An 11,368-nucleotide genomic window follows, 5' to 3' on the forward strand; every position below is an offset into this window, starting at 1 on the left:
CTCTCTCTCTCTCTCTCTCTCTCTCTCTCTCTCTTTCTCTCTCTTCTCTTCTGTTGCACTGCTGCAATAAAGATCTCTTGGTTGCTCTGAGTTTGTGGTCACTTCCCTTTCAAACCTCAGCAACTTAGTGAGACCCAAAGCATTTTAGTGAGATGCTGTCTCAAAATACACACACACACACACACACACACATGAAAAAAAAGGGCTGGGGATATGGCTCAATGGTTAAGTGCACGTGAATTCAATCCTCTGTCCAAAAATTTAAAAATATATTACATGGATTTTACCTCCAATTTTTTAATTGTAGGGAAAAAAGTAGTCATGGGGTACATCAGCACGTCACTTAATCCAGAAAGTCATGTGTAGATCAATTAAGAGGGGTTTTTCTAATACATTTATTCCCAGCTATGAGGCCAGATTGAATTTCCCAGTGAGAGTGTAGAGAACTGTCTACTGAATCCCAAAGAAGTGTTTCCTCTCTTGCCTAAAGAATTTGATTCTCCCTTAATTGAGAAAATTATCCTCAATGTTGAAGAAAACAAGTCCCTTCCGACTCCTGGGCCAGAACCAGAATCCAAATCTAGCATGTCCTGGGGAGGGGGACAAAAAGTAGACAGAAATAGGGAAGAGTGGGTCTGCCTGAAGAAAAAAAAAATCGCAGGAAGTTGCTATTTTGTTTAGTGGAAAAACTGGGGACTATTTATGGAGGTGGATTCAGAGGGTACTTAACTAAGAAAAGCCTGGCTATAATTTTAGATCAAAATGGACTTATTGATTTGAGTATATTTACTGGCAATTCTGCCTCCAGTGTGGTTCCTCTGACAGCTGGCAGCTGTTATTCTAGCAATCTGAAGTGTGGGTTTATGCAAACCCGAATACCACACTGGCCCATTGTTAATCTGTACAACAGTAGAAGTCTCTTAATATAAATGAGAACAAGAAAAGTAAAGGTGTCAGGAGACAAGAATGATTTATTGAACCTATATATACATCTTGATGACCACTCCAATAATTGTATTCCTTGAAAAAGTCCCCGACTTCACTTCCATTACCAAAGTTAAAGGACAATTGATGAGGGAAGTGCCAAAAATCATTTAAAAGCACTTTACTTACCATCTTCACTAAGCCAGGAAATGTGGTGGACTGGTCTCCTCTGATCTCAAGGAGGATGGAAGAATTCTGGGTTGGTAGAGGCCAGGTGGTAGCAGTTCCCCACCAACTACAAACTGGGAAGAGATACCAATAAGCAGCAGGGTTGACATGAAATCAGAATGGTCTGATCTACAGAAATATTGGGAAACAATTAACTGATCATGTACAGCCTGCCAAGTTCCCATTTAACTTTTAAAACAACAGGGAAAAAAATATCTCTATAAGCAGTAAACCGAGGCCTGTTTTGACACAATGGATAATTTTTATCTCTCATGCAATTCCCATACATAAATCAATTCAGGGGTGACAGATCATTGAACAGCAGCAACAACAACAACAACAACAAAAAAAAAAATAGGACCCTTAAGGAAAGAGCTAATAATAACAAGTCCAAACTATGAATCTTTCTCTTGGTCTTCTCCCAAAGATGTATGTTCCAGCAAATACCTAAACCTTTTGGGGACAATCACAAGGTTGCAACACTAACTCCTAGAGACCACAAAAGTCTTTGTGCTGTACTGGAGTATAGGCTTGGCTTATGAAATGAATGATTTGGTGTCCAGAAAGAAAAACAGACCATTCTAAATATTTCAGGCACAAATTACAAATTTATTTAATGCAAGAACTTGCTTACAAAGACATTGGCAATACTGAAGGAGCTAAGGGTAAAATGTGACATGATCCAGAACCCAGCTGCCACCCTTGGGATGAAGCCTATAGAACCACTCTTGCTACCACCCATTGCTGTCTGAGCTGGACACCAGTCAAAGCACAAAGGTTCCTCCTTCTTCCCACCTTCAGATATAAACAAGTCCTTTTGATTGGCAGAACCTATCTGGGACCCAGCTATCAATGGATCTGGGAAGTGTTATTTGCTAGTTTCTGTCTCTGATAGTAGAGGGGATATCACAAAATGGCTAGTGAGAGGCTAAGTTACCAAGATAAAAGGCATTCAGAGTCAGGTGACAAGTGGAATTTTGATCAAAATCCACTTGAGGATGGATCTGGTTCCCAAATGCAAGAAGTGGTTTGGTCCTTATTTGTGTAATGGAAAAAAATATCTTAAACTACTGGCAGAATCCTATATTGGCTCCCAGACCATAGGTTAAAAACTATTATTATAAGAGAAGCAAAGAAGGGGGGCCTGGTGGCACACAGCTATAACTCCAGTGGCTCAGGAGGCTGAGGCAGGAGGATTACTAGTTCAAAGCCAACCTCAGCAGAAGCGAGGGGCTAAGCAACTAAGTCAGATCCTGTCTCTAAATGAAATGAAATACAAATAGGGCTGGGGATGTGGCTCAGTGGTCCAGTGCTCCTGAGTTCAATCCCTGGTACCGCTCCCCGCAAAAAAGAGAGAAGCAAAGTAGAATTCATTGAAGTTCCTTATTCCCACCAAAATGTCAATTAAATTTTAGAAATCCTGAAACATAGCAAAGATTAATGGCAACATCAGCTGGGCATGTTGGCACACATGCCTAAAATCCTAGTGGCTCTGGAGCCTGAGGCCAGAGGATCACAAGTTCAAAGTTCGCCTCAGCAACTTAGCAAGGCCATAAGCAACTCAGCAAGACCCTGTCTCTAAATAAAATATAAAAAAGGGTTGGGATATGGCTCAGTGGTTGAACACCCCTGAGTTCAATACCTGGTACCAAAAAAAAAAAAAAAAGATTAGAAAGTCTTTAATGCCAATATCAAAGACTTAAAACATAGAGGTGGTGAATTCTGTCACATCCATAATCAAGTCTTGGATTTGGACAGTGGAAATGACAGATGGTCCTGAAGAAGGCAGAGGAATATTAATCAAATCAAAGGTGATTGTAAAGTTAATCAAGTAGTGGCCCCAGTTGCAAATGGTATTATAGATGTGGTTTTTGGGTGGGAATAGCTCAGAAAACTTGATCAAGCAAATGGATTTTTCTCCATTATGACTGAGAATATAAGAAGCAATTCATTTCTAATTCGACCTCAAAACCATGCCAGCCCTTCTGCTCTGTGCTTTAATTTAGTCTTCAGGAATCTTGACTCTGCCACCATCTGTATCAGTCAGTTCAGGGCAGGAAACAGAAGCTGCTCTATGTATTTCTAGCAGACCTTGTGTGCCAGCAGTCATAGCTACAGAAAGGTGACATAAGCTGTTCCTCCAGATCTCATGTGGGTGTGTCTACTTAAAGGAACGTAATTCACTCTCAGAGCCACAGCTGCAAGGGAATCTGGAAAATACTGTTGGCTTCACAACTTTTTGGACAAGAGGGTGAGATAGAGGTCAAAAGTCAATCCAAGGGTACAACTTAATAGATAGGAATAAGTTCTGGTGTTCTATCGCATGGAAGGATGAATACAGTTCACAATAATGCATTGTATTATCTTTGTTGTGTGTATGTGGTGCTGGGGATTGAACCCAGAGCCTCAGATATACCAGGCAAGTGCTCTACTACTGAGCTTCAACCCCAGGCCTTTTTGTTTTGAGACAGTCTCACTAAATTGCCCAGGTTGGCCTCAAACTTGATATTTTCCTGCCTCAGCCACCTGAGTATCTGAGATAGGCAGTTGAGATTACAAGCATGCACCACCAGGTCTGGCCATTGTATATCTTAAGATAGCTGGTAGAGAGGATTTTGAATGAATTCACCATAAAGAAATGATAAAAGTTTAAGTTGATGGATATGCTACTTACCTAATTTGATCATTATCCAGTGTATGCATGATGAATCAATCACCTGGCACCTCCTGAATATGTATAATTGTTATATTGTGTGTATAATTGTTATTGATTTGGTGTCACACCAAATGCTTGGTAGCAGATGGATTACATAGGACTATGTTCCTTGAGAAAGAGGATAAATTTGTGTCCCTGGAAGAGGCACTGACTCTAGGTTCAGGTTTGCTTTCCCTGCCTCTCATTTATCTCTGCCAGAACCTTCATCGTGGACTTAGTCCACCATCTTAGTTCCCACACTATACCATTTCTGAATGGTATCCACTTCATGAGAAAGAAAGTGAAACAGTTAGCTGATACCACAAGATTCATTGCTTTAGCTTGTGTTCTATCAACCAGGCTTCTGGAATGGTGGAGAGGCGTATTAAAGGCCCAGGTAAGGTACTGACTTACACTTAGTACACAGGGTACCACAACATTGTGCGAGACTGAGTTGTCTATAAGAAGCAGTATATGTTCTCATTCTCCTTCAGTCAGACACATAGCTCGAAAACAAGCTGAATGAAGGATTCAATTATTTCGGGGTGATTCATGCCACCGAACAGAGAGGCAAAAAAAGAAATTAAGATATTTTTGAGAATTTTAAATTCAGATAATCAAGGGGAAACAGGTTGTTATGAAGGAGTGGACGCAGGGAGGAATCGTGGTAGACATTCCAGCACTCTGAAGGATTCTATTCCTACTGCAATAATCTGTGATCCAAGTCACTGTGAGCCTACAGGTCTCTACAAGAGAATTCCTAGGGCGGGATCTCTGAGGGATGAGGGGTTGGGTCTGTCCCATGGACAAAGAACTTGACCATCTGTTGCCACTGAGGGAGGATGGAATCTGGAATTACAGTGAAGAAGGGAAGTCATGAATGCAAATCAGCCTGAGAATGGATTGCAGAGGGAAGGATGACAGTCTCTACTTGAATTTCCTTTTTCCAAGTCTATATTTACATAATTTCCTCTTCTTCCTTCTCCCTTTCACCACTATTGACTCCAGGTAGTTGTACGGACAGATTACATTAGTTATGGGCTGCAGATTGTTGAGAAAGGATGGAGAGAGAGTAGGAGAAGTAGGTCAAGGCATTGGGGTCCCTTCCTTAGGGAGTAATTAAAAGTTTTTACTTACAGAAATGATAGCTGCTTTATGCTAATTGAGAAGTAAGTCCAAGCTTGGGACATGGAGTGTGCATCGTGCAGCAAGTGGGGTATATAAGATAGTTGATGTTTGGGCCATTGATAGTCAACCCACCTCCCTTTGGGGATAAACCTAACTGTTGTCATGAAGGAAATTCCAGTTCTCTCCTCCTGCTGCTGTGGCTTCTACAGAAACATAGGGTGAGAGATCTCTCCTCCCCACTCCCACATACAGCCAGAGAGCAGGCTAATGCCGTGTGAGTCCCCAAAAAAGGACACTTGAGGCAAGTGGGAAGACATTATTACAATAATGACTTTACCCATGCAGAGAAAGAAAAGGGTGGCTTGTACCCCTGAGCCAGTCCACAGCACCAGCTTCTGGGAGTGTTGCTGACAGAGTCAACCCCCAGAGCCAGTCTTCAGGTGTTTTTGAAGCAGCATCCTTTGCTCTTTGGGCCTCAATGATCTCCCTCCTGGTGGTTTAAGAGTTACACTCAGTGCCCACCCCACAAAGGAGGCTCACTTTTTGAGAGAACAATGTGATACATAAACATCTGGGAAGCTGGAAGAAACAGCTCCAAATCCCACTCCATGTTAGGAGTACCGCCAGGACCAGGGGTGTGCTACTAAAAGTTTAACAACTGGCTTGGGAGGAGAATGGGACATGATTTGTAGTTTTGTAGATTCAATGACATAAACACCTCAAAATAAATAGATGCTTTTCTTTCTCTCTCCTCTCCTTTTCTGCCACTATTGTCTCTAGATAGTTCTGTAGGGAGATTAACTTCACCATTTAGCCATTGTTTGCAGACTCCATCAATTCTAAGCTACCAATGTGATATCACTGAATGTGTGGCTGGGAAAAGATGTAGCAAGCAGCAGGCCATTATATAATATTTCTACCATATAGAAAAAAAAATGAATCTAAGTCACTTTAAGAGCACAGATGATAGTGAAGTATCTAAAAATAATTACAGGTTATAATTTCAGCTACTTGGGAGGCTAGTCAGGAGGATCATGAGTTCAAGGCCAGACTGGGTGACATATCAGGACCCCCCCCCAACACACACTCAAATTTTAATAACTGTGTAGTGAGGAGTTTTGGGGTTACTTAGCACCTTTGTTGATATAGTATTTATTAAGTATAAGTTTATATAATTTCTTTTTAATAATGATTATATTCAACAACCAATTCATAAAAGTCCTCAAATGTTAACATCAGCTCTAGAAGGCTGAACTAGAATCATTCTGCTGGCTTTAGGCATTTCCTATGCTGCCTCTACCAACTTGGGCAGATCATTTGGCATCTGGTTCCACAATATTCCATTCCTCCTGCCAGCTTTATGCTGAAATCTCCATGGCAGAACCAGAGTAGTTTTGGCCTTTGAAACTTCTAGAAGCGGGGCTGGGGTGGTGGCGCAGTGGTAGAGTGCTTGCCTAGCCTGTGTAAGGCACTGGGTTCAATTCTCAGCACCACATATACATAAATAAAATAAAGGCCCATAGACAACTAAAAAATATTGGAAAAGAAGAAGAAGGAGGAGGAGGAGGAGGAGGAGGAGGAGGAGGAGGAGGAGGAGGAGGAGGAGAAAGAAAGAAAAAAGAAACTTCTAGAAAGTTTAAAAAGCTTGAGTCATTCTTTCCAAAGTAGCCAGAAAGGCTCTCAGGACTACTCCTTACAGCCCTGCTTGGAGAGTAGAAGTAAGCTTTATGTGAATGAGTCAACAGCACCATCTGGTGGCTCCTACTGTCAGGGCTCCTTGAGAACCAGAGCCAGGATCCTGGGGCAAGAATCACCTACCAAAAGAGGTCTAGCAATGCTGAATGGGGGATTTGGGTCAAGGGAGGGTCAGAGGGTCAGGGATGGGTGAATTTGATACCTTGCCTAAGAACTACAAGAGATCGTAGGGACCCAAGGACGGTGAATAAATTGTTGCAGAGAGAAAAAGTGAGAAGTGCCCATAAACCAGTAATAAAACCTTGCCCTGCTGACTTCCAGACCAGTGTTCTTCCAACATACTGTTTAATTCAACAGCTGCTTATTAGCCCTTGAACTCAGAGCCTACTTTCTAGGTGCTGAGGACAGGAGTAAGGGGCTAAGAGAATAATGAATACCACATGTAGGACTTCATGCCATATGATGTGTTTTGATTATTTTCTTTAATCCTCACAGGAACCAGGATTAGTATCCCCATTTTAAGGATGAAGACACTAAAGCCTGAGGACGTCAACTTGCCCAAGCTCACATTGCTGCTAAGTGGCTAAGCTGGGATTTGAATCCAGATCCACTTGATGACAGAGGTTATTGCAATGAAGGGAGAGGGAGCCACACATCAGGGTATGGGGATGAACAAAGTAGGAAGAAAAAAAGAATTCCAAGGAGAGTCTTACAAAGTCCACCAGCACTAAGGAGCTCATGGGTGAGCACTGTGCTAGACTTGAGAGTGGAAGAATGAGGTAGGGTGCATATGGTGAAGGACAGGATGTAGTCCTGGACTGTCTGCAGTTTATCATTTGGGTGAGGTGTCGGGACATCGTGCTCAAAGAAGTTAAGACCTAACATGAGATGTGCAAACACTTGGTTTTACTAGTGGCCTTGGGTATAAAGCAGAGTTCTGTTATTTTCCATTTCTTGGAATCTCAGGTTCTTCATTTATAAAATGAAAATTAAAAAACAGTTCCTACCTCAGGTTGGGGTTGTGGCTCAATGGTAGAACGCTCACCTAGCACATGTGAGGCCCTGGGTCCAATCTTCAGCACCACATATAAATATATAAAACAAAGGTATTTTGTCCACCTACAACTAAAAAAAAATATTTAAAAAAAACATTTCCTACCTCATAGAACAACCGAGAAGTCATCCTGTTTAAAATGCTCACCTGTTTAATAAATGGCCCATTAGATCTGTCAATAGTGGAATGTGACAATTTGATCACATCTTCTCAGCACAAGTCATTTCCTGATTCAAAACCTTTGGTGAAGGACTGGGGGTGTAACTCAGTGTCAGACAACAAACACCTTTGGTGACTCTCCTTCATCCTTGAATTTTAAGTCCCTGAATACAGCCAGGAACCGTGGTGCACATCTGTAATCCCAGCTGCTCAGGAGGCTCAGGCAGGAAGATTATGAGTTCAAAGCCAGCCTCATCAAAAGCAAGGCCTAAGCAACTCAGTGAGACCCTGACTCTAAATAAAATACAAAATAGGGCTGGGGATGTGATTCAGTGGTCAAGTGCCCCTGAGTTCAATTCTTAGTACCCCCTCCAAAAAATAGTAATAATTAAGCCCTGAATACAAGGGATTCTGGAGTCCAGATGTTAATGACCTTTACAGCCTCACATCCACTCCTCTTTTTCCTTTTCATATTAGTTGTTCTATATTGCACCAAATAAGTGCTTGCTCTCCATGTACTTATTCTTTCATTCCCTTAACAAATACTGAGTGCGTGTTATCACCAGATGCTTCTAGGTGCTGGGAATAAATAGGTGAACAAAGCAAAAATTTTGCCTTCATGAAGGTCACATATCTGGTCAGAAGGAGGAAGGCAATTTAAAAAAATAAATATATGGTATGCTGGATGGTTATAAGTGGTATGAAGAAAAAAAATTGAGCAGGGAAGGGAGATGAGAGTGCTGGGAGCTCAAGATGCCAATTATTTTTTTTTTCCAGTACTGGGGATTGAACCCAGGGGCACTCTACCACTGAGCCATATCCCCAACCCTTTTATTTTTTGAGACAAGGTCTCACTTAAGTTGCTGATACTCAAACTTGCAATACTCCTGTCTTGGCTTCCAAAGTATCTGGTGTTACAAACACAGCCACAGCACCCAACTGCAAATTGCGATTTTAAATAATGTGGAAAGAATGGGTAAAAAGATTATGTTTGAGTAAAGATCTGTAAGAGGTAAAGTTAGAAGCACATGGATATCTGCAGTGAGAGCATTCTAAACAGAAAGAATAGCAAGTTCAAGTGCCCTGAGTCAAGGAAGATTCAGGAATTTTCAAGAAAAACAAAGTAATGAATGCGTTTGGAGTACAGCAGCCAGTAGTGCAAGGTCGTATCAACCATGTAGAACCTGATTCAAGGAGAATGTGTAGAGTTACTGGCTTTTCCTCTGAGTGAAATAAGAAGACATTGGAGAACATAGGAGAGTTGTGATAAGGTATATATCTTATTTGTGATGAAGTATATATAACACAATTTTACCCATTTTTGCTTAAATGGTTCATGAACTGAACCAATGAATAGTTCAGCATATTAAATATAGTCACATTATTGTGCAGCCAGCACAATCTTCCATCTCTCAAATTTGTTCATCTTCCCAAACTGAAATACTATACCCATTAAACAAAAATCTGTATTTCCAAGCTGAGGACATCATTGGCAGAACACTTGCCTAGCACACAGGAAGCTTTGGGTTCCATCCCCAGCACACACACACACACACACACACATACAAAATACAAATTTCCTATTCCCTTCTGTACCCAGTTCTTGGTAACCACCATTCTACTTTCTGCCTGTATGAATTTTACTTCTTTGGGTATCTCATATATATATATTAGTACTGGAGATTGAACTCAGGGGCACTTGACTGACCCCAGCTCCAACCCTATTTTGTATTTTGTTTAGAGATAAGGTCTCACTGAGTTTCTTAGTGCCTCACTTTTGCTGAGGCTGGCTTTGAACTTTAAACTTGCGATCCTCCTGCCTCAGCCTCCTGAGTCACTGGGATTATAGGCATGCACCATGGGCCGGGATTCAATATTTGTTCTTTCATCACTGTCTTATTTCAGTTAGCATAATGTTTTCAAGGTTGATCCATGTTGTAGCATGTGTCAGAATTATTTTAAGGTTGAATAATATTCCATTGTAAGTATGTTTCACATTTTGTTTATTCATCCATTAGTAGACATTTAGATTGCTTCCATCTTTTAGCTATTGTGCGTAACGCTACTACGAGCATGGTTGTATAAATATCTGTTCAAGTTTCTGCTTTTAGTTCTTTGGGGTATATATCCAGAAGTGGAATCACTGGATCACATGGTAATTCTAGGCTTAATTTTTTGAGGAAATGCCATACTGTATTCCAACTTAGGTTTTTTAAAAAGATTACTTTCAGGGAAAACTAAAACTAAACTTAAAAAAGCAAAGGTGGATGCAGCGATATCAGTTAAAGGTTCCTGCAGTTAAGCAGGTGACAGGTGATGATGGCTTGGATCTACAAGATAGCCATGGAGATGTTGAGAAGTGAGTAGATTCTGGTTTTCTTTTAAAGACAGAACTAACTGGATTTGCTGAGGGATTAATTTTGGATGAAAGGAGAGTAATCATAGATAACTCCCAGATTTTGGGCTTGAACAACAGAAGAAATAAGGTTGCCATTTATTTACAGATGTGGTAAAGTTTGCAGGAAATTTAAGTGGGCTACATCAGAAGTTTGGGGACATATTGAGTTCAATATGTCTATTATACATCAAAATAGACACAATGACCCTGGTATTCACAAATGTTTGAATTGGAGAAAAATTTGAGAGTTGCCAGGAAATTTATGACATTTAAAATCACAAGACTTGATGAGATCACTCGAGGAATGATTACAGACATGGAAAAGCAGAGGGCTGAGCTCTGGGAACATGCCAGCAACAAGAGTGTAAAGAACACTGAGAAGGACATGCCCTAGAGGTAGGAAGGGAGCGTTTTTGTTGGTGCTGGGGTTGCAACCCTAGGTCTCCCGTATGTGAGGCAAGGATTTTACCACTGTGTTACATCCCCAGCCTTGAAGAAAGCCTTTGAAGAGAAGAAAGTGGTCAACTGTGTCATGTAAGACGCTGATGATTCAAGTAAGATGAGAATTGAAAATTGGCCATTGCTCTGTGACCCTCAATAAATTATTTCAGTGGATTGAGGGGAGACAAAAACCCGACTAAAAGGAGTGCAATAGTGAATGAGGGAGAGAAATCGGAGACAGTGAGTATTGGCAATTCAAGAGTTTTTCAGTGAAGGGGAGTAGGTAAATCATGTGGGCTTAAGAGAGGTTTTTGTTTGTTTGTTTGTTTTGGGTTTTTTTTTTCCTGGCTGGTTTTTAAGATGAAATTAATAATAACATATATGATGATGACAGGAATAATCTCAGAGAGGGAAGAACAGGTGGGCAGGGTGAGGGAGAGTGGGGGAATTACTAGAGATCCATCATTAGGATGGACAAGAAGCAAGGAGATCAAGTGGAGGGGCTGACCTAGGCAAAGGTGCAGCCTTGCAGGAGGGAAGGCAAAGTATGGGGGTGCAAATGCAGGTAGTAGATGAGGCAGTGGGAGCTCCGGGCACTCTCCCACCCCATCCAACCTGCTAACTCAATGGAATTCAACCTCCTTCC

Source organism: Marmota monax, unplaced genomic scaffold (assembly GCF_021218885.2).
Source record: "Marmota monax isolate L192 unplaced genomic scaffold, Marmota_monax_Labrador192_F-V1.1 WCK01_AAM20220418_F8-fsc00008, whole genome shotgun sequence".
Lineage (NCBI taxonomy): Eukaryota > Metazoa > Chordata > Mammalia > Rodentia > Sciuridae > Marmota > Marmota monax.